We start from the raw sequence: 24,212 nt of genomic DNA on the forward strand, positions 1-24,212 counted from the left end.
AAAAGTCAGATTTGATTTGAAGACATTTTTCAGTAGAGTGTACAAAGCCTACTACTACTACTAAAATGAAATAAACATTATTTTTTAATGAATAATCACACAACATTTCTTCCATGTTTTAATTTTAATAGTAAATCCCCTTTGTTTGCCAAAAAATTAAGTTTGATTAACTTTCAATAATTAAAAGATAAATGAAATTAATTTTTATGCCTTCATTTGATAACCAGAAAAATGTAAATACACAACACAGAATTTCTGAGGGGGAAAAAAAATCATAAGGCTACTTTAAGGAAAAAAAAAAATAAGTTAAGTTGTTTTACGCATTTAAATAATTAGACTTGCTAAAACACAGAATTTGGTACCAATTTGGTACCAATTTGGTACCATAAAAAATATGGTGAGAAAAAAATAAAACATTCCATAGAGCCCTCAATTTTAATTTTTGTTATACTTTTAATAAACTGATGTAAAAATGTATAAGTTTCTTGATTTTAATTAATTAGATATGCTTTTTGATTAATGAAAATTTTATTTAACTATTAAAAGTGAGTGAAGAAAAAAAAAAAAAAAAAAAAAAAAACAATCCAGAAAAATTTAAACAAAAAAATTAAACATAATTTAGGAAAAAATTAAATGGATTTCATAGGGCCCTACAATATAAGACAACAGTATAGGGTGGGAAAGATTTACACAACAATAAACAAAAAAGCTGTCGTGTAAAGGCCCTGATGCTCACAATACACTCATCATCACTTTTTCGTTCTTTGCTTATGGGTAAAAAGTTCTGTATTTTCAATATTTGCAAGCAGCGATACTGCTGAGAGCAGCGTTTAGATGAGCATGGAAAAATGTGCTGCTGCTTTCTTCTCAAAAATAAACACGCAACAAAAATGACAGCAGTGAGAAAGCATCTGTTAAGAAAGCATTTGATCAGAGATGTGGACGTTTACACAGGCTCTGCGAAAGGCACTCTAGTAAGGTCACATCACTTTTATAATAAGAATGCTTTAAAGCAAGCAGCTTTAAGAATCAGCTCTAGAATAGAATCTGTGTAACTCATTATTTTAACTCATTGCAAAAGCTGAGTAATTGATCACAGCCGATTAGTCTATTATCAAAATTATTGTTTGTTGCATCACTAATGTTTACTGTGTGTTTTGAAAATGTTAGCCAGCTTCATTTCAGAATACATGTCCAGTTAATCTGATATACAGAGAAGAAAATTCCAACAACATTTTCTCATGCTTCCACCATGTCCCTTCTTTAAAGCCCTCTGTAGAATTGAGCCTGTTCTCATTTGAATTTTAGTGGCTGTATGAGGAGTTGACGTGCCCCAGGGTCATATTGATGATTACATATGCATGAATTCAGAAGAAATTACCCTTTCCTCTGCAGGGTGGAATTGTCAGCCGGCATGATGGCTGCTCTGAGAAGTGTACTACTTTATATTTAATTTGGATTTTTCTGTCAAGGACATTTTTAGTCTGTCAGAATGCTTTCCAGCATATTGCCACTACAGTCTTGCTGATACAGTTTGTTTGTTTGAGAAACAGAGTGAATGATTGAACTTGCTGTAATGATTTGGACCTGTGTAATGTTCATTTACATTTCATGATGGCATGTCCTTTTGACCTCCATTTTTGTCTTGGCTCTCTGGCCAATACGAAAGGATGCTTGCGATCTCAACGCTGTTTTTGTGTTGCCTGTAGTAGGGCTGTGCAAATAATCGAATACAATTAGCATGCGCATCTTGTCAGTAAAGCCGGTTCTGTGATTAGTAGTTAATCTCCATCACGTGCTTTCACAGGGCCGTAGTTCACTGACAAGCTACGCAATATCGCATTCATTATCACAATGTAACACCTCCGATAATGAACGCGATTTTGCGTAGCTTGTCGGTGAACTATGACTCTGTGTAGTAAATGCTGCTCCATTTGAAAGCATGTGATGGAGATTAACTACTAATCACAGAACCGACATTTGATTATTTGCACAGCCCTAGCCTGTAGGAGGTTTGGTGAAAATTATGAATCTGTATGCATTGACAGCCCATTCAAATGTGACTTGTTCATGAGGACAGCTTTGGATTGGCCTGTGTATTTCAGACTCTGAAAGAACCTGAATTTAGTAATCTGATTCACATCTTCATTTACATGTGTGTTTGTGTAGATAGCCATATTCAAGCGTTTATATGCTTGATTTTTTTTTTCTTTCCCTATTGATAGGATTATTTCAGGTCTACACCACCCCTTTCCTTATAATGAAAATTTCATTCAGATCGAGATTGTAAACCCCCTCAGTCATCAGTCTGATTTTGAACAGATTATTTTGGTGCATGTAAACGTATCTACTGAGAAACTAGCATTACAAATTATTTAGTCATGCTGCTATTTATTAGTAATGCTTACTAAAGCAAACCCTAACCCTAAATATTACACTTTATCCCATAACACCCACACAGTCACTGCTTAAATTGAAGGAGGAACCTAAGCAGTATTATGACACCAGAATATCTTAGTGACTTGTGCTCTTTTGACTTTGTGACATTAAAAATCAAGCAGATCGGCTCATCAGTCAATCAGGACATGGCACATTTACACTTGGCAACATTCTTCTGACAGTTTGGGAGAGAGGGGGTGGGGTTTTGTTTGACATCGACCATTCCGATCAGAAGTGCGTTTACACTTGTCTTTTCAATGTGTATGTGAACAACATCCAAATACAGTGTGCATGTTGCCACTGTATGACATGAATAGGCATATGACGGTATGAAATTTTCATGTTGCGATTAATTGCTAATGCTTTTATCACACGGTATTTTCACGGTATTGAAATTTAGTTGCAAAAAAAGTGTTAAACTATAACAGGTTTAACAAAAAGAACTGAACATTTACATACAATAAAGTAATACACAAAAAATGTATACATTTTAAAAGACATGAATCCCCCTAACTAAATAAACAATTAGTCTTTTTTTTGATTCGCTGAAAATTAAAGGGGGAAAAAACATTTTGATCTTGATATTTTTAAGTAGCCAAGCATTAACATAATTGTTCTCCATTGCTGTAGTGCTGTTATTTTTAAGTAGCCAAGGATTTAAATTGTTTTTACTATGGATTTGATCACTTCGTTCCTTAGTGATGCAAGTGTATGAAATCACTGATTCTGTTAGTCCTGAACCCTCACTGAGTGACTACGTTAACATGGACATCAGTAATCTAATAATTTACCTTATTCTAATTAAGACAATATTTTGATTAATGTGTTTACATGAGTTGTTTTTAGAATATTCCTTTCATGTTCCCGGTTTACATGTCATTACGTCACCACGTGACGCCATCCGACGTACCCTCCAGAATTTCACGTTTAAACATGTAGTTTGTCTTCGTGATGATGCCATATACAGTTTTGGTACAGTTAATTATTTGTGCGTGCATACAGATGATGGCGGTGTTGAAGCTGTTTTATTTGCTGTCAAATGGTTGACCATTGCTGTGTTTGTATCTTGTCGCAAAATGCGGTGAAAAGTCATACACAATGGTAATAATGTGATTAAGGTGTGTACATGTCTATGCTGCACTTCAATAATGCAACTAAAATAGGAATACATGTCTTAATTTGATTTGTGTTTACTTCGAGTATGACTTTAGCGAGATAAAGTTAATCAAAAATCTGTTTACATGGTAGATTCCTAATCAGAGTATTGTCTTAATTGTGTTAAAATCAGAATATTGTTGTCCATGTAAACGTACTCACTGATTGTCCTTGTTTGGTGGTCTGCCCCTGTGGTAGAGAGAAGCAGTCACTCCTTTCAGGTAGACTTTGGTTCAAAGCACATATACACGCACACACTTTCGCAACCTCCTTTCCACTGCCAGACTCGTTTTCCCCTGCGTTAACTCGACCGTGATTCTGCCCAGCCTTAATTCATACATATCCACCTCTCCTAAAGAGACAGGTTTCCGATGAAGAATAAATGAGAAACTGGGGGAAAAGTGGAGTTCGGTGGTGGGTGGTGTTGTGCATGTCTGATGGGAGGAGATTGGATGTGACATAAGGGCCACGCAGAAGACGGTGGTCCTCTGAAATGTGACTGCTGGCCCACACGCTCCTGACACCTTTCCTTTGCCCCGCTCATCAACTCCCATTACCTTGAGGCCCTGACCCGAGTTCTGCGTCACTATCTGCAATAGGACCAGAAGCCCCTCTCTGACCCAATTACTGTGAGCCTTCACTCGGCCCAGTTGATAGAGGAGAGCTGACGTGAGAAGATTATGTCTGCAGAAGCTGCTATACCTCTCTCCTGTTATTTACCAGCTGTGAATAGTAGCAAGGTTAAATGTGGAATAGTTCTCTGGGCTTCTACTTGGAGTGCCTAATGTACCACCTTGGCTGTCGAGCATTACTCTCTGGCTATGCTGACACTCTTACTACCTCTCTTTTTTTTTTTTTTTTTGTCGCTGGTCTGCATGCTGTGCCCGTGTTGTTGCACCACTCAATGCCTCTGCAGTTCCATTCATCCCTGAATCTTAAGTGCATTTAGACAGGAGCTTCAGAATCTGGGGAATTTCACAAACCCCAGCCCACTCTCTGCTGTTTAACATAATGTGTGTCAGATCTCCATATCTGCATATTGTGGAAGCAGTACGTTTTCAGGGATTTCTTTAGCTCGTTCTGTTACTGTTCTGAACGAGCATCCTTGCATCTGTTGCTTATGTAACGTACATGGATTGTGCTTTAAACATAACAATGCTGCCTCTTTAAAGTAGTCAACTCCAAGTGAGCACAAGGTAATTTTGGCTTGTATTTAAAAATCATCTTCCTCTTTGAATAGAGAAATTGTAACATAATGATTTGTAATGGCATTGAATATGTGCTTTACGTTGTTTGGTTGAAGCAGTGTGGCATGAGAGGCTGTGATAATGGGAATATTGTCATGGCTAAAGGATATTGCTACACTGTGTCCTTACTGTGAAGTAGTTAGAACATCACTTCATGATTCACATACTTACAATGTAATTTAAATTTTATATGCTGCTTTTATTGATTTTTGGAATGGAGCTGATGGTTGCCTTTGTACATGACCACAATGTTTTGTATACAAACAAAAAAATATGTGTCCTTGATGGCATTGGCACTTCATTGTGAAAGAGCAGTTTTATTAGATGCATAACTTGGAGATTAGCTTTGCTTGGTTAATTACTTTCTATCACTGTTCTAGTCTACTGCAATAGAATGCGTAGATTGCTAAACCTTGCAATAGGGATGTCAATTTTCGATAATTTCCATGATCGATCATTGTTTAAATTAATTAATTAATCGATTAATCGTTAACCTTAATGCTGCAAAATGCGTTTATTGCAGCGGCATGCAGTCACCGTATGACAGGATGTGCAAAAGCCACATAGTTTTGGGTTTTTTTTTTTTTTTATATTTAAATTATTTGTTTAAAAATTTGTTTAATTGTGTTTTGTTGTTTTTATTTTTTATTTTTATTTAAATTTGTTTAATGATCTGAAACTTTAAAGTGGGACAAACATGCAGAAAAAATAAGAAATCAGGAAGGGGGCCAACACTTTTTCACACCGCTGTATATACCGTCACTGTCACTCACAGCCGCTCGGACGTGTTTTGCGCACGAGCCTCACGCAGCCCAAAAATAAATAGCTTAATCGACCATCGATAGCTTTAACCGATTGCATCTCTTATCGACAATTAATTGATCATCAATTAATCTTTGACATCCCTACCTTGCAGAAACATTCCGTTCATTTAGCGTTCAGACCTTGAATTGCCTTTGCACAGGAGGAATGTACAGTCATTGCGTACAATTGCCATAGTGACAGTAAATCAGAACCTGAACTAGGACACTTGTCAGGATGTGTGTTGAATTGTTGGATTCATGCCCGTGTTTCTCATAAATACTTGACTGTTAAATTGAGGTTGCACAATTAGTCATTTATAGAAATCCATTGTTATACTTTTATAGGCATAAATCACAAGATTAGGCCGTATATTTACATTTCTAGGAATGTGGGAGTTTTTTTATCCTCTTGTCCAGAGAAACAGTTGCCTTGACAACAGGAGAGTGTTTGAGCCAAGCACGGCTGTGCTGTAGAAAACTGTGTCAGGAATGGTGCAGATTCTCAATTCACTGAGCCGCCTCTTCTGCAGTTTTTTCATATCACACATTTCATATTTTATCCATACACTCTTCATGGTTCATTATCGCTGATTCTTTGCCTCTTCAGTGGTGCTTGTTTTGTAATTTCTCTTCACATAGATTGGCACGTTTGCAGCAGTGTAGGCTGGAGCAGAGCTGAGCTGTATGTGTATGCCAGATGGACTAATCTGCTCATGTTGGGCCGTCCCCATCCCCCCTCTCCCTGAGCTTTTGCCACACAAAGTAACTTGTGTTTGTGTGCTATTATTTATGATATTTTGGCTGGGAGATTAGAGTTGCATGATGACAAAAATTTTTGGGTTACACTTTATTTAAAGGTGTCCTTATTACTGTCTAGTTTTACAATTAAGTACTGAGTTACATTAACAACAAGTGCTGGACTATATGGTTAGGTTTTGGATTGGGTTAGTTGCATGTAATTATGCATAATTTACTGTTAATTATTATAATAAGTTATGTCACAGAAAACAAGGGCAAAATATTTTATTACAGATTTCTGTAGTAGATATCAGTGAAATGTAATGATGCATAGTCCAATTTCAATAGCACTTAATAGCACAAAAAAAATAAATAAAGTTCATTATTAGGTTGCATTTACACTGCAGTGTTTAATTTGTGGGTCCAGTATCTTTGATTTATCAGTGCTCAATGCTAAGGATTTTTTTTAACATCCACAGGGTTCGTACAAGGTGCTTGAAGTGCTTGAATTTGACTTTTTGAAATTTAAGTCCTGGAAAACCCTTGAAAACAGCCATATTTATGAAAGGGACTTGAACAGTACTTGAATGTTTAAAAGGCAGTATATGATTTTTTTTTTTTTTTTTTTTTTTTTGATTAATACAATTGTTTTCTCACAAAATTAACAAAGCTGCACGTCTGATATTAATATAGAGCCATTTCTCCTGGCTTTAAGCAGCACACGAGATCTCACGATATTGCTCCTTGAGGTGAAAAGCGGACTCGCGATATCAGTAAAAAGATGATTTTGTGGTGAAACCTTTGATAGTGCTTGCATTATGTTGTTCGGTCTTTTATTGCATGCTGGTGGTTTGGGTTTCATTTGGGAATGCAATAAATAGTGGTCGACCGATATATATGGAAAAATGTATAAATTTTTCTGCTTGGCGTGTGTTCGAGGCTTTTATTTTGATGGCGCGCCAAAAATTTTTAACGGAGCTGCTCATATTCTCCCTCTTGTTTACTGTCATTGTTAACAGTTCTGTCTAATACAGATAGAAGTCTCTCTAATAATCCGATAGAACAGTTAAACAAAGTAATTAATGTATACAGAGAGTATTATAAGCATTGCTTTTATATTATTAGTAATAGAAAGACAAACATTATAATACTTTCTCGTTTGCCGTCTGCATTAATCAAATATGCATTTATATAATTTAAACAGATCTTTGAATGACTAATGAATTAATTTCACAAACCTTGCTTAATCGAATCCAGCTGTGAGATCTTGTGAAGTGTGCATTTTTATCCAGCATGATTGTTGTTCTCTGTGTGACGGTCGTTCCGTGCGAATTGAATGCTTTAAACTTTAACTCTCCTCAACCACCACCAGAACCGGGGATGGAAATTAACTTTTTTGTCCACCGGCCACTGTGGCTGGTGGATTTCAAAATCTACCAGCCACTCAAAGTTTTTACCAGCCACTTTCTTGTTTTTAACCGACAATGCGTAACTGCATGTGAAAATTAATACTACAAGATCTACAATACTTAAGCTGTTCATTTAATCTCAAGTCTCAATGAAATACTGACATTTTCTCTTTCGGTGATGCTCAAAAATGCTGCCTATCTAGGCAGCTTACTAGATTTTGAAACAGCCGACTCTTGCTGAAGTAGCTCATTCTCACAACTCCGTAGTCCAACCGGATGATACACTGCACTGAACCTTTTTAATGCACAGAAACATTTTTGCGATATTAAAAGACCAGCATCTACATCAGATGGACACGGTCATAGTGAAAAAGCCAAAGACAACAGACCGGAGTATTCAAATGAATCCTGATGTTCTAAAAGATGCATGCATAGAGCTAGTAACTACCAACGGGAGACCATTTACATTAATGGAAGACACCGGCTTCAGAAAAAGTATCGAGCCAATACAAGAGGCTATAGGAAATGATTTTGCCATCAACTCCTCAAATATCTGTGATATGGTGTCAAATGTTGCTCTGGTGTGAAGGGAAAAGCTCAAGAATGAGTTAAAGGGAAGGCTACTAATGCTTAAAATGGATTCAGCTACATGCAGAGACCAATCTGTTCTTGGCGTAAATGTACAGTACACCGACGGAGAAAAAATTGTGTTGCGCACTTTGGCCATAAGATAGCTAACTGAACAAGACACAGGTGAATACATTTCATCCGTGGTGAAGGATGTATTAGAAGAATGTAATGTTGAATTAGGGCAGGTTTACTCAATAATGTCAGATAATGGTGCTAACATGTAAAAGGCAGGGTCTTTACTATCTGATATGCAAGAGGGGACCCCATCCCATGGGCACAGGAATGGAAGAGGATGAGCTAGCTGCAATCCAGAGCGAAACTCCTGATTTGGTAATTGAACTTGACTCTGTGATATCAGGACTTGTGTTGTGCAGTGTGAGGTGCTCGGCTCATACCCTGCAGTTAGCAGTTGATGACGCATTAAAAGAGCAATGATCATTCAATTTGATGTCTAAATCAAGGTGTTGTAAAAAAGTTGCGAACACAAAATGTTGTCACTCTTCTTAAGAGAATGGGGCACAAAAGGGCAGTTGTTGACTGTCCAGCGTGCTGGCATTCTACACACGATATGCTGGAACGGTTTTTAGAGCTCAGGAACTTTTGCGAGGACATGTCACCAAATATTAAAGAACTACATTTAGGTGAGAATGCATGGGAGGCAATATCCAGCTTAGTGCGTGCACTGCAATCAGTGAAAATTTCTACGAAAAGCCTCCAATCCGACCAGCTCACAGCGGGTGACTTCTACGGTATTTGGCTTCAGTGTGTACTGTGTACCGACAAAATTGACAATCCCTTTGCAAAACGCCTTGTTCAGTGTCTCAAATCATGACAGACAGCCCTCTTTGACAATGTCTTTGTGGCTGCTTTATTTCTCGATTCTAGATACAGACTTTTTCTTAGCGATCTTCAATCCGAAAGCGCAAAAATTCACTTGTCGTGCCAGGGAAGCCATTCAGAATCTATCTGGCAGCAACACGATGGCACAGCACAGTCCCACAGCACAGTCCGGTCCAATCATCTGAGGATGACGACGAGATAGAACAGCTGTTGATGGCAAAAGAAAAAGAACGCACAACAATAACCCACTCGTCCTTCAATCTCATCTGTTTTGGATATGTATTCCAGAGAAGCACGCCTTAAGAGGAGTGAGTGTCTTTTTAAGTACTGGGCAAGTGTTGTTCCTACTAACCCAGATTTGCACAAACTTGCTATGAAAGTAACTGCACTACCTGTAACGCAAGTCAGTATAGAGCGCGAACAGTTGAACAGTTCAGTAAAACGGGTCAATATTTTTCCAGCTGTTTATGTTTTATAATTAATGGTATTTCTGTTGTGGTTTTAACCATGTTATGCATTAAATGTTCAAGTTTAACTATCATGTGTTAGCCTATGTTATTTTTGGGTGAAAATGAGTTTGTTTCTACATTTGTTTAAAGTGTATGCAAAATGAAAAATATTGTTATTAACCGTTATTTTTTCAAATGAAACCAGTTTCGGAACGGTAATGTTTAATGAGGAATGCAGGAACGGAAACGTTATAATACCGGTTCTGTGAACCGAAGTGAACCGAAATTTTTTTTTTGTTTGTTTGTTTTTAAGCCCTGCTCTAATGTTCACTAAAAATATAATCAGCTGTGTTTGTGATCACAGGGATTTTCAGGTCATTTTGTGAGCATTTGCAAGCACAAGTCACAAAAAAAATTTGTTTTGCTATTAGCATGCTGTGTTTGTGGACAGAAATAGGCTTTCAGACAGTGTGGATTTTTTTCTCTTCTCATTAACCTCTTATTGTGCTTGAACATTTAGACTGACAAGCCTTAAAAACACATAGTAAACTTTTGTCGACTGTCCTGTTTCTCATGCTTGTTGTCCCCTGCATTCACTTTAGACAAGATGACCGTTTACAATAATACCTTTGCGACATTGACCCATTGACCAAAACAATCTAATTCGATTCTCTGTGCATACAGCCACATGAGTATTCAAAACTAGCTGCCAGACTCAGGAGGACCGCTTAACATTCTACTACAGCAGCTCAATAGAAGTGTAGCTAGCACTGTGGTGGAATGGTGTCCATAGTTGTATACCTAATGGCCCTGTCCTTGGCCCAGTTTCATTGGCCAGATAATGCCATTGGATGGAACATGGAGTGGTTCCTACAGAAGCCAAGCTGATCAATAATGTAGATGTCTTTGAAGAGGAGCAGAGATCAGCTTTTGCTACTGTATTACATGGCTTTTCACAGTCTCTGGCTCTTCCTCTTGCTGCTTAGGAGATGGTGTCAGGTTCCTCTGAAGGTGCATGGGACAGATAGGATGGCTGAATTTAATTTACCTAGCTAAGATATTACAATAAACTGCTGTTGCTGATATTTGATGCCGGACTCTGCTTTTGGTCTCGTCAAACCATTGTTATGAATGTCTGGTTTCAGACGCTGGTGAGAGACACTAGAGAAGCCTTCAGCTCTCAGTTTCCCTGAATAAGCAGTGTGCAAAGCATGCTTGTGTATTTTTTTGTTTTTGTTTTCACAACTTCTGTGTGTCCACTACTGTCCGCAGGTCCCCTGCGATTATGTGCATTCTGCTTTGTCTTCAGTATTCAGACAGGGCATCATGGCCGCAGTCAGACATGTAGTGAGATAAGAGAGGCAATGTTATCTGACAAGAGAGGCACTTTGTGGCATAGGGCGGGGGGAGGGTAGCTCCCGCAGCCTGATTTCCCACATAAATGGAGCTGACTGAATTGTGGAAATGGTGGCGCTTCCTGTAATCCGATGCCCTGGGGAACAGCACAGAGAGTACGGGCTGCAAACAGAAGAGATGTGGGATAAAGGATGGCTGTGCCCTCAGGCTTGCATTAAAGCACCCGTCTCCTCCTTAATCCAACAATGCCCATTGCCCCATATAGGTCTATAGCCACCTTCACACAGCAGCAGAATACAGTTGTCAATCCTGTGTTTGAGTCCTTAATACGGTTCCTTTCACATACAGTACGGTTATTTGCAGGTAGGGTGTTGAAATTAATCAATGCATTGTGATGTGGACAATACTGCATCGATGCAGTAATAGACCATAATCAGTGCTTGTGGTTAAAGTACTTTAAAATGTAACGTGATGTGGGGGTGATTTTTGTCTTTTTCTCTGAGGACATTTCATCTCCAAAGCACATCACACATGCATTGCGGCTTTGAGTGCAGGAAATGCATTCTCTGTACAGCCGCTGACTCCACAGCATGTGGGAATTGTTTTGATGATCTCGAGTTTGATTGCTGTCGAGAGCATGTTGGCAGACATGTTTCCATGTGTATATCTTCTCAGATATGTTTTAAGGTCCTCCGCCAGCCATTTCCATCAGAACTACTAATGGACTAGACCACCTAGTGGTTTCTCTCACTTCTCTCTCTCTGCTTCGCTCTATGTAGTTGAATGTCATGAAACCCATTGAGAACATGCCTGGGTTATATTTTACACCCCACCCTTAATTCTTATTACATCATCTTAAATGATGTAATGATATGTATATGTAGTACATCTGGAATAAACTGTAGTGGGAAGTAGGGCTGTGCAAAAAATCGTATGCAATTTTCATGCGCATCTCATCAGCAAAGCCGCTACTGTGATTAGTAGTAACAAGTAGTAGTAGTAGTAGTAGTAACACTGACAAGTTACACAATCGCGTTCATAATCGGCAATAAATCATCTGAAGTTTTGAACACGATTTTGTGTAGCTTGTCAGTGAACTACGGCTCTGTGTAGTAAACGCCGCTTCATCTGAAAGCACATGCTGGAGATTTAGTACTAATAACAAGAGCGGCTTTACTGACGAGAGGCTCATGAAAATGGTATTCAATTTTTTGCACAGCCCTTGTGGGAAGTAATGTCAGGGCTCCAAACTGCAACTAAAATGGTAGCATTTGCGACCAGAAATATTAAATTGCGAGTGAAGTTTTTGCTGAGGTCGCCACTGGTGACTAGGCCTATCTATTTACATGTTATAACTTAAAAATTTGCATGTAATGCGTTTCTTCACGATTGTTTTGCGATCGCATCATTTGCTATGTTCACACATTAAACTGAGATGATGCGCATCAAAGTTTTAGTGGAAGAAAGAATTTAAAGAAGTTTCAATATTAACTGTTTAAAAAAAAAATCATTATTAACTGAACCTCTCTCTCTCTTCTCTCTCTCTCCTCTCTCTCTCTCTCTCTCTCTCTCTCTCTCTCTCTATTCTATATATATATATATATATATATATATATATATATATATATATATATATATATATATATATATATAATATATGAAATTCTTTTTTTTCCCCAATTGAAGGTGTTCTCTGTATTTTATTTGCAATGCAGTAGATTCGCTTTTACGGATCAGAGTACTTTATGTGCAGGCATTTTATTACATGTTGGTTGGTTGGTTTGATATGGTAAGAAATCTTTAGGACATTAATTGTGGAAGTCTTGAAGTTTGAATTTTGGTTGAATGTGGTAGTCTTTATATGAGGTAGAGTCTTTAAATCAAATTCATCTTGATCATTTGAAATAAGGAATCAATATACTATGAAACCTACTGTAACCCCAAACTTCCTCCCCAGCCTAAAAATATTGCTTGAAACTAAGCAGCAAAAACTGCAGAAACTCAAGAGTGTTCACCGAATTTTGTGCTGATTTCTGGCTGTTTGTAGCACCTGCTGTTCTACATATCCTTTCAAAGGATTCCAGTGTAACAGGCAACTTTCATAACCCAGAGTGAAAAGCAGTGCTAAGCCCCGCTTTTAAATTACTAGTATAAAAGTACCTTTACGCAGGGTTAAAAGTGGGGTTTAGAATGACAATTACCCAGAGTTGAGCTAAGTGGGAAAGACCTAATGTTTATTTTTAACAGTTTAATTTTTTTTTGTGTCACATTTGAGTGTTTTATGAACCTGTTATTACAGATTTATTCAGGCTTTGCAAAGAAACTGTTATTGAAGGTTGGAGCAGCCCAAACTATATTTGACCCAACTTTAAACCGGCAGCTTGTGAATAAATGGAGAAAAGTGCTGTTTCTCAGTTCACAATGTTTACACACTCTTAAAAGCCCAGCAGCTAGTAAATTTCAGTGTGATTGTAGAGGTCAGAAAAAAGATGGAAAGTAGTCATAGAAACCCAAATTATGATTTTATTTATTTAATAATTTTTTTAATTGTGAGAGAACTTCAAGAAAACTTTTCTTAAAATAAGAAGTACTCTTAATGTTTTGAAAGAACTTCTGTTTAGTGTTTTGCTCTTTAAACAACACAAACACCTGTAGACAAATGTATAAAAATTATGTAAATATTATTGTTATTTACATATTTATTTACCCATGTTTGCATACTAATATATATATATATATATATATAAAAAACCCTGGGTAAACTTGGGTTAATTAAGCCACTTGTGCAGCCACTTGTGCTCACCAAGGCTACATTTATTTATTCAAAATACAGTAAAGGCTTTAATATTGTGAAATTTTGTCAATTTGCTTTATCTATTTGAATGTTTTAACATAGAGGCTATTGTATTCCTGTGATGCAGAGCTGAATTTTCAGCATCATTACTCCTGTCTTCAGTGTCACATGATCCTTCAGAAATCATTCTAATATGCTGATTTGCTGTTCAGTAACCATTTCTGATTATTGTCAATGTTGGAAACATTTGTCCGGCTCAATATTTTTAAGGAAACTATTTATTCATGATTCTCTTATGAATATTTGAAATGGTCCTTTGTGTCAGAGCACTGAAAATCGTCAGAAATAGAACACGGCTTCAGTTTACTGTCATGGATGTCGCGTCGTGCCGCATCCACAGCAGAGAACATAACTGGGGTTCTATTTGCTTTTGTCATGTCGCGCCGCTTGCGTCTGGTGTAGACACATTGTTGTGGTATTTGTGAATCTTAAGTATGTTCATGATCTGCTTTACATCTACCTGGCACTAGAAGACCTTTCACAAACTTGTAACTTTCATGCTTAGAGCAGAATCATGCATCATTCATTTTTATTTCTACATGGCTCCCTGAAATACAACTCTGATTATGCAATCGTACTATCTAGTGGTCTGTTATTGATACAACTATGGATGTTTATTTCGGTTATTTTTCCAAACCAACAACTGCCGCTTATTAACCGATTATTAACCGTTATTAACCGTATTAAGAATCGGAATCGATAAAATTCAAACGATACCCAACCCTACCCTGTAGGTGTGTTTTGAAAATTACTTTTTACTATTTTTGCAAAATACACAATGTCAAGACATCATTAAAACAACATTTACAATATTATCGCAGACGATATATTGCACACCCCTACACATTTGCCGTAAACTGGTCTGGGAAGCTTAAAATATAAAGAACTACTTTTCTACCTGATCTCAAACTGGTTTTGACTAACACAAGTTGAGTGAGTTTTTTCTTTGTCATTTCTAGTTTTTATAAATTCTAAATGACTTGTTCAGCATATCCTCTCATAATAACCTGGTGGTCTTTCAAGCTGGAAACTTTTGGTGGGTTTAACTATGGCTAGTTGATGTGTATATGAGCAGGGAGCCAAGCTACTCTTTTTCTCTGTATTCTGAGGATTTTCTCTGTAAGATTACGGTTTCGTTTTGAAGCCCAATTAAGAGGGAGTTCTCTCCACTCAGGATAAATCCAATCTGGCACATTCCTGCTGGGAGAATCCTCAGGGTTCTGATCCTCTCAGACGCCCAATCTGAGTGAGGACTGCCCTTAATGTGGACTCTTCTATTCTTATAGTGACTGGAGGGGGCCTTCGACACTCGAAGTCAGATGATAAAATTTAGTATCTTTTGCATAAGATGCGTAATGTGTTTTGCCATATTTATGCTTCAGACAAGAATGATACTTCTGTTTGTTTAGATTGTTGAAAAGTCGTGTACTACATGTTTTTCGAAGTGATCTAATTTGCTTTTTTTTGCCTGCCAGTTGGTGAAATATGCTAAATAACCCTGCGAGGAGGTCTCATGAGTTTTTTTCATTTATTTTATGACCCATAAATATTATGTTTGATGTTATAAATCTTTTCTTTTACCTGTTGTTTTTGGCAGAATGGTAGATTAAGGGTTTAGAATGCTGCAGGGATTATGTATATTTGTAGGCCAATGCAAAGGAAAGAGTTAGCATTAGTGTAAATTGGCCTACATCTAAATGCCTCTTCAGATGCAGCTTCTGTGTTTCCTCTGCCTTGCAAAGATGAATTTTGATACTGATATCATGTGTTTGGTAACAGCCCAAATGTCTTATTATTAGGGCTGTGACGGTGGCAGATTTTTACCACCACGGTGGTAATGGGACCAACTACCGCCGGTAACACTGTGTTGAGATATATATGTACATATAATAATTTATATTAGATTAAATATTAATTTAAACATAAACTGAAAACATTAATCACCTGCACAACTGCTGCTTCTGTCACTTTTTCTCTTGACAAGAAGTGCATTTGTTCAGTCGCAGAATGACTGAGAACGGGAGACGTTTCAGACGCGTGCTCCTCTTCACTTTAGTGCTGTAGCCTGTATCCTTTCATATCAAAGCGCGAAATAAACTGCAAGCAATGTTGTGGTCAGTTAAGTCATGAAAAAAGGTGATTAAAGCTGACTTAAAACTGTGCATTCATTTAATAAATTTTATATGAGTCACATTTAAAATCATGTCTCTGGAATGGTTTTCAAAACTGTCCTGGAGCAGCCCAGCACTGTCACTCATCTAACACACCCGATTTAACTCGTCAGCTCGTGTTTATTTTAGCACTTCCGTTAGTGATTACGCAGCCTGCAAAATACTAAATCAAATATCAAACAAATAATACAGTTAAACAAGAAAGTAGCCAAAATAAGAAAGTTAAATACACCCTGTCTACCGAACGCAAGAGGCGCGGTGCGACAAAATACTTTATAACTCATTATAATAAGTGATGCTACACTGGATGCGGCACGACACAACATGACAAATCCCGACAGTAAACTACGTCGTCCTATTTATGAGGTACTGACACAGAGTTTAAATGTCCTGTTTAGACCATAGACTGTAAAAAAAATATGGACGTAGTGTCCGTGACGTCACCATAGACTCCTCAATAGCGGTTTTGAAGCTCAAAGTGTGCAGAGCGGGCCGTGCCATCTTGGCAGCGCGTCACCGCGCGACTCTCCCGGAAAATCGAAAATGGGCAAAAAGGCGGGAGCTGGTTGCAAGCCACGCCCCACCTAGCGCGACGCATTGTCAGCACTCCACCTGTCACGTCAAGTGGCCACTTAATTATGAGAACTTTAAGGCTTAATATAATTTAAACGGATGAAAAAAAATTCACCCCCTCACAGTTGTCATGAAGGGCAAAATAAGTATAGACCAAAATCATTTTTTTGAACCAGGCTGTAAAGCATGTTTTTTTCTGCTGTAAAGTTGGGCATTTTAACATGGGGAGTCTAGGGAACTGACTCCCTTTTTTGCAGCCAGCCTCAAAGCGGCCAGTCGTGAATTGCAGTTTTAGTCACTTCCTTATTGGCTTCACGAGAGAAGAGCGCGAGGTTGCCGCCCTGTTTAGACAAGAGACTCAACCTGTTCCGCCGCCAAGCAAGCGGAGCATTAACTCCTCATCTGCACGAGCTCTCTTTTGAAATAGGAATCGTTGCCACATTTCTTGTTAACATATTTCATTTATCGCTGTCTCATTTGTATTTGGCCAGTTTGGAGAAAGCCTCGCCAAACCTGACCAGCCAGGCGTTTGCGATCACGGGAACTTGAAGACACTTGTACAAACGCGGATGGGTGACATGAATGGAGATGGCTTCAGATCAGCGATGTAGTATTTGGTTTCCCAACAAGGTCCATCGACCTAAAGAAAATTAATTTGCTGAATGCATAACTGTTTTCCTGCGCTCAAACCTGCCAATCTAAAGGAAACGCTGCTTATGCCGTTTGAGGTCATTTGTGGATTACAATAGACAGTCTAAATAAACCAATTTGCAAATATTACTGTTATTACACTTGTATACAAAACTTATTATTATGCTTGTTATAGAGTGCGTGACGTCACATGCACTACCGACGGTGGCAACCGACCACCACGGTGACGCGGTTGTCACGGCGACCGTCACAGCCCTACTTATTATTATAATTTTCTGATTAAATGTAAGATTTGACTTGCACACTTGCACACTTTTAGAAAAAAGGCTTTATAAAGGTAAAAATGCCCATAAAATTTAAAAATCATTTTAAACTTATTGGAAAATATTCATTTCTATCACTGCTGTGAACTGACCAGCACGCAGAATTTGAATGATTTTAAAAAAACAAGCATTACACACACACATTTACACACACCAGTATGTAAAGGGACATTTAACAGGGTTTATTCTCCAAATAACTAATTTCATGTTGCAGAAAAATCTGTTTAGAAATTGTGTATGGTCTCTTGTTCTTGTTCCAAGTTACCTTCCTGTCCACTGATTTATGCCTTTTACAAAAGCCACAAAGCCTTCCAAGAAGACTGTGAAGGATTGTGTCATGCTTGAGCTTTAGTTAGGCTGAAACTTGAAAGTTAAGTTTCACAACATAAATGCAGTGTTTAGGTATTATTATTATTATTATTATTACAATTATTTTGATTTATGTCTTATTTCTAGTTGATTTTTTTGATTTATATTTTCATTTTATTGATTTTTTTTTTATTGATGTATTTGCATTTTGAATGTATTTTGCCAAATAAATGCATTAATTGGGTTTAGTTTTCACGGTTATTAATGTATGCAACTTTGGCAATAAAAATATAATTCTTTCTGAAAAGAAAACAAATTAGTTGTTTATTTTAAGAGACCTATCTTATTATCTCTTGTATATTTAGTATTGCTCTTTAACCCTCTGGAGTCTAAGGGTATTTTTGGGGCCTGGAGAAGTTTTGTCATGCCCTGACATTTGTGCTTTTTTCAGTTTCTTATAAATATCTAAATGGCTAAAGTCTAATCTCACTGTAATCAGCACAAACTAGGCTATAATAATATGTGAGCAGCATGTATGTACATGATTGTGTTTTTGAGAAAAAAAAAAATGTTATGCGTGGCTTAGTGAAAAACTAAAAATGTTAAATCACTTGAATAAGGCAATAAAACACATACAGAAAATTGGTTCCCAGATATTTTGAGAAACTGGAGCTTGAGCCTAGATTTTTTTTTTTTTTTCTAAATGATGTGAAAATCATCTTGTTTACTCACTTACAGAAAACAATATATTGATTTAAATTTTCTAAGACACTTTTTGTTGGTAAAAGTCATATGCGAGTAGGCGTCAACTATCATGAATTCACACCTGAGAAGACAAAGGCCTGCATAATGAGCTGCATAATGAGCCATTCAGTCCGCTGTGTCACTGAGAGGGATGAGTTACCAAGAAAGAATGTGAGGACAAAATAAATGTATATAATTTTATGTTTGTAGTTTATTTAGAATATATTTAATTATCCCACAACATAATTTAATATTCACTTGTGAGTGCAGTTAAAACAGTTTATTAGGATCAATCAAAGCTGACTTTCAAACTGATTTTTTTGCATCATTACTCCAGTCACACAATCCTTCAGAAATCCTTTTAACAATCTTATTTTCTACAAAAAAAAAACATTTATTGTATATTATATTATTATTATTATTATTATTATTATTATTATTAATGTTGAAAAGAGCTGAGAATATTTTTTTAAGGTTTTTTAGGGGGGATAAATTGAAAGAACAGCAATGTTTGTTACATTTGTTACAGTTACATTTATTGGTACATTAATATTATTTACATCAAGCTTTTGAATGGTATAGTAGTGTATATTGTTATTGAAACTTCATAATATTTCACTTGATTATACATTTAGTCAGGAATTATAGTTTGGAAAAAGTCTAACCAGTAGCCTAAAATGTTTACACGTTATGTGAAAACTAGTACAAGTATATAAATAAATAAAAAGAGACTTACTCATGTTTATGATCTCTGCTGAATAAACTGCTTCATTCTTTTTTCTGAGGAAATCCAAATCTCAAATCCTCAACCACATCACATCTTTTTGGGGTGAATTATGTCTTATTCCTCTCATCGCGAAGCAAACAGTAAAATAAAAAAAACTTGAAGAACAGTCTCGCTGCGTTGTCTTCTGTTGTGTGGGCGTATTCAAAAGCCGCGCGCTTCAGTGAAACATTTGAATCTCAAAAGCGCGCTCGGCGCGGGGGCGTGGTCGCATTAGAAGATAATGAAGGGAGACGTGAAAAACGGACATTGTGTTGTTTTCATATGGATTACTTTATCACAGAATATTTGTTTTCAGCAGCACTTGTTTAGTTTAAAAGTAGACATGTCAGGCTTTCTATAGATATCTCTCTCATGTCTCTTCGTGAGTTACAGTTCATTTTAATGACGCATTTGTAACTGAAGATCAGCGCAGACAAAGGCTGCAGACAGCGCTCCTTGTTTGTTATCTTTATTTTATAAGTGCACAAAGTTTTGTTGTTATTATGTCTGTATACAAAAAAAAGTAGACCCTTTACAGATTCGATTGATGTATTGCTCTTATCTGATCAAAACTGAAAGTGTAATTTAAGTTCTTTTCGGGGTTATCAGGAGAAAATACCCCAAAACGCGTATACGCATTAATCGACTCCAGAGGGTTAATAAAGAAAAATGACTTATCCGATTAATCGATGGAATAATCTGTAGAATTCTCAATTACTAAAATAATTGATAGCTGCAGCCCTACTATCAAGCCTTGAATACCACTCTTGTTGCAGCTGTTTATCATGATGAAACTTGCAAAAGAGCTTGTGGGATTGGGTGACAGTGACATAGGAATGTGCCCATCGTGTCCCAGCACACCAACTGTCCCTGAAAGTGTGATTAACCCATTCCTGGACCTCTAACCCATTCCTGGACCTCTGAGCAAAAATCACAATGGATGAATTTGCTGCTCTTTTTCTCGTCTGAACTGGCCTTCCACATTCTGTGTGCTAAAATCAAGGAATACAGTAAAATTAATCTGCGCTGAGGAAATGACTCTGTTCATGTTTGAAAGGTGAACTATCAGTGTTTGGGAGATTAATCTGTCTTTTATTTTGCTTTCGCAGGATTCCTTGGACTTCACAGCCACATCTTCAGCATTTTTAGCTGGATTTTAACCTTTCCCACCTGAAGACGGCCATGGAATCGGTAAATCCCTTCTTTCTTTCTGTTGCAGCTAGTTATGAATATTTCTGTTAGCGGCTAGTTTCGTGTTTTTGGTGCGAGGAAGCATAACTGAGGCTGCAACTGTCTGACTTCGGCTGCAGTGGGTGTTTTCTTTAGATATTGTTCGTTTTAGTCAGTTTGAGAATAGTGACTAGGCACTTTGAGCTGGTGTTTCTCACTTGCGTTAAATAGAGTATATATGTTTGAACATGTAGCTTTTATTTGTGAATGTGATTCCTTTGAGTTTGTTGGCGCCCCTACTAGTACCAACAGGCAGGTGGACGGCTCAGCTGTGGAATGTGTGCATTAAGAGCAGGGCTTATTGCATGCCTGGGCCCTGCCTGCCTCTGCTTTTGTAAAGGGTTTTTGTTTTTGAGTGTGGATTTTGCCTCCTCTGTGTATATGTGTGCATAGAGGCTGTTGTGAAAATGGGTCACTGCTTGCAGAGAGCTCGCTTTCTCTAATCTAAAGTCCCACTCCAGCACGCAGCTCATGTGACCATGCTTCTTCATCAGTAAGCAGCGGCAGCCTATGACAGTCATTCCCCCATGGAAGCCAGCAGACCCATAGTAGTAGAACAGATAATGTGCTGTAGTGTACTAAGAAAAGCTTAAGAATAGTTCACCCAGAAATCAAAATCCTGTTATCACTTACCCACCTTTCAAATCAAGGCCTTCTTCCATGGAACTTGGTACAACCAATTGGTATACAAAAAGTGCAGAGCATTAATGAATATTAATTCTTGTTGTTTTTCTCAGAATTTGTGTGTCAGATGGTTTCATAAGACTTACAAAATATAGTTTATCTCCTTTTGTGTTCCACCAAAGAAAGGCAGGGTTTGGAACAAATTTTAATTTTCGAGTGAATTATTGCTTGAAGTTTTGTATGTAGCATGATATTTCTACATTTGTGAATGCTATTATCTCTCAGCATACAGGCTAGCAGAGTGAAGTCAAGCTCCTTTTTTACCCTCTGATGTGCTGATAATTTCCTCCATTTTTGCTGTCCATGTGGAGCTCTGGAGCTTAGAGATCTTCTGGTGTTTAACTCTGAAATCAGACTATATCTGCTTACCATCAGTGGAAACCAAGGAGAATTATCTCAAAGCTCATTATGCCTGCAGTACGCGCTGTGTGTGTGTTTCCTCGCCCCCTCCCAAACCCCTTCCACTTCTCCTCATGTGATGCCAGTCACATGGTTTCCAGGCACCCGTAGCAGTAAATCAGAACTCTCTAAATCCACCGCCATGCTGATGGTTAGCAAAGGCACTTGCATTAGCCCTCTCTACCCCCATTTCCCCTTGAACCCTGCGCACCACCTGCCAAAGATCTGATCATATTTGCAGCATTATCTGCTGACTGCAAGAGGGGAGGTGTTTGGTATGGTCACAGATGAAAGGAAGCCCTCTGCTCATAACAAGCGTGTTTTTCTTGTCCTCGCTTCTTTCCAGAGCAGCTCCGTCCCTCAGTGAGATTAGTCTGCAGTACTCCAGTGGGGAAATGCAGCCTTGCCAGTCAAATTATATAACTCTCATAGCCAGGCTTGAGACAACTATAGAGGCTTTGTTCCTAAGTTACTCCCCCTCCTCCTTACCCTCTTGGCGGCCCACATGTTAATGTGGTATTGAAAGGGTCTGTGTGCTTCGAACAGGCCCAGCTCTGTGGTGAGAGAGCAGAAAACTTGCATCATTAACATGCAAAATGGCATCATGCTAGTATGCAAGCACAAAGATTAAAGCAGCAATCAGTCTCTTCCTGTGAAAGACAACTTTGCATTTTGACTGGGACTTTTAAACTGTGCTTCAGGGCAGTGGGGCTTTCTCTGCGTGTTGAGCAGTGTCCTTTTTCTAAATGAGTTGAGTTTTGTGCTTATCCATTCTGGTGCTAATATTAGTCAGGACAGCAGAAATGAGAAGTCTTACTGCATAAGTCTGCCTGTAACACATGCATGCAGGATGAGGCTGAGCTTTTTGTATTGACAGACATGCTATTCATAGGGCCCTATGAAATCAGTTTTATTTTTTTTTTCCAAATTCTGTTTTTTCCATTTTAATATTTCTGGAATCTTTTTTTTTTTGTTTTTTTTTTTTTTCTCGACCCCTTTTTAATAGTTAAATTAAATTTTATTAATGAAAAAGCATGTCTAATTAATTACAATCATGGAAATTATACATTTTCACATCAATTTGTTAAAAGTTTAACAAAAATTAGTTGTTTAGGGCCCTATGAAATGCTTTTATTTTTCTCACAATATTTTTATTGTGACCAAATTCTGTGTTTTAGCATGTTTAATTATTTGAATCATAAAACAACTTGATTTATTCATTATTTTCTTCAAGTAGCCTTATGATTTTTTTCCTCAGAAATGTTGTGTTATGTATTTATTTTTTCTGGTTATCAAATGAAGGCATAAAACAATTTATTTTATCTTTTAATTATTGAAAATTAAGCAAATTTATTTTTTTGGCAAACAAAAGGGATTTACTATTAAAATTAAAACATGGAAGAAATGTTGTGTGATTATTTCTTAAAAAAATAATGTTTGTTTCATTTTAGTAGTAGTAGTAGTAGTATTAGGCTATAATTCTACTGAAAAATAATAATAGGCACAATGACCATCTTTACATGCACACCAGTAAGCTGATAACTCACAAATATCAGCTTATTAAAATAAGCAGGTTTCCCCGTTTACATGCACGTCAGTAACCTGACAACGCAAATATTCTGCATTTACATGACTTTATTAATAAATCAGGTTATTTCCCTTTAGTGACATCAAAATATATTTCCGTATCTTACTCCGATTATTCGTTTTTTCAGTTGTGATGTTAAACAAAGCTTGCAACATGCAAGCGCTAAATTTACAGCTCATATTATCCTCTCATGCAGTTATATAACCAATTCTACTTCTGCTGCTCGAGATGAGAACACTCTTTTGTCTTCAAATCAAACTGGACTTTTATTTTGACGGGTTGCCGGTTGCGTGAATATCTTTATTTTTCTGTGTATGTGATATGATGCTGGTTTTACTCAAATCAAATGGTCAAATGCTCATGAAGTGACTCTTAGAGCAGTTCTGGAGATGTTGTTAATGTGTTTATGTCCTCATTTAGTTAGACGGCAGATTCTGAAATCACCACGAGCATCACGTGCGCTTCAGTATGCGTGTAACGTTAGTGAATGAAACCGCATGTCTGTGCAATTCATTAACAGAGACACGAAAATTTCTCATGTTTAAGATGGTCACACAAATTCATTGTGCTGACCAACTGAAAGCCACTTGGGTTGAAAGTGAAAGTGCTTCATGCATGTCTACAGCATGGTAATTGGACTTTGTTTGCACACTGATTTTTGCTATTTAGACTGCATCTTTAGGGTGTAGAAATTGAAAGTATTTTACTGTTTAGTTAAAAGTGGAAGTATTAGAACGTGAATCTTTAAAGTTAATGGGTAGAACTTGGGTTTGCATGCAAAATTTTTGCATCCAGCTAAATGTATTTCCTTCATTTTATTTTCTACAACTCTTCTGTTGCGCAAGAAGGTTTTT

The 24,212-nt window shown here is 37.3% G+C and overlaps 1 protein-coding gene across 1 annotated transcript in view; it reads left to right on the forward strand.

Annotated features, from left to right (window-relative positions):
- ankrd11 (ankyrin repeat domain 11) overlaps nucleotides 1-24,212 on the forward strand; it is a 132,568-nt gene that overhangs the window by 23,130 nt on the left and 85,226 nt on the right. Inside the window, exon 2 of the mRNA XM_042728495.1 lies at nucleotides 20,567-20,648. The gene's annotated coding sequence lies outside the window, so the exon portion shown is untranslated. The remainder of the gene's footprint in view (nucleotides 1-20,566; nucleotides 20,649-24,212) is intronic.

This window comes from Cyprinus carpio, chromosome B7 (genome assembly GCF_018340385.1).
Source record: "Cyprinus carpio isolate SPL01 chromosome B7, ASM1834038v1, whole genome shotgun sequence".
Taxonomy (NCBI): domain Eukaryota; kingdom Metazoa; phylum Chordata; class Actinopteri; order Cypriniformes; family Cyprinidae; genus Cyprinus; species Cyprinus carpio.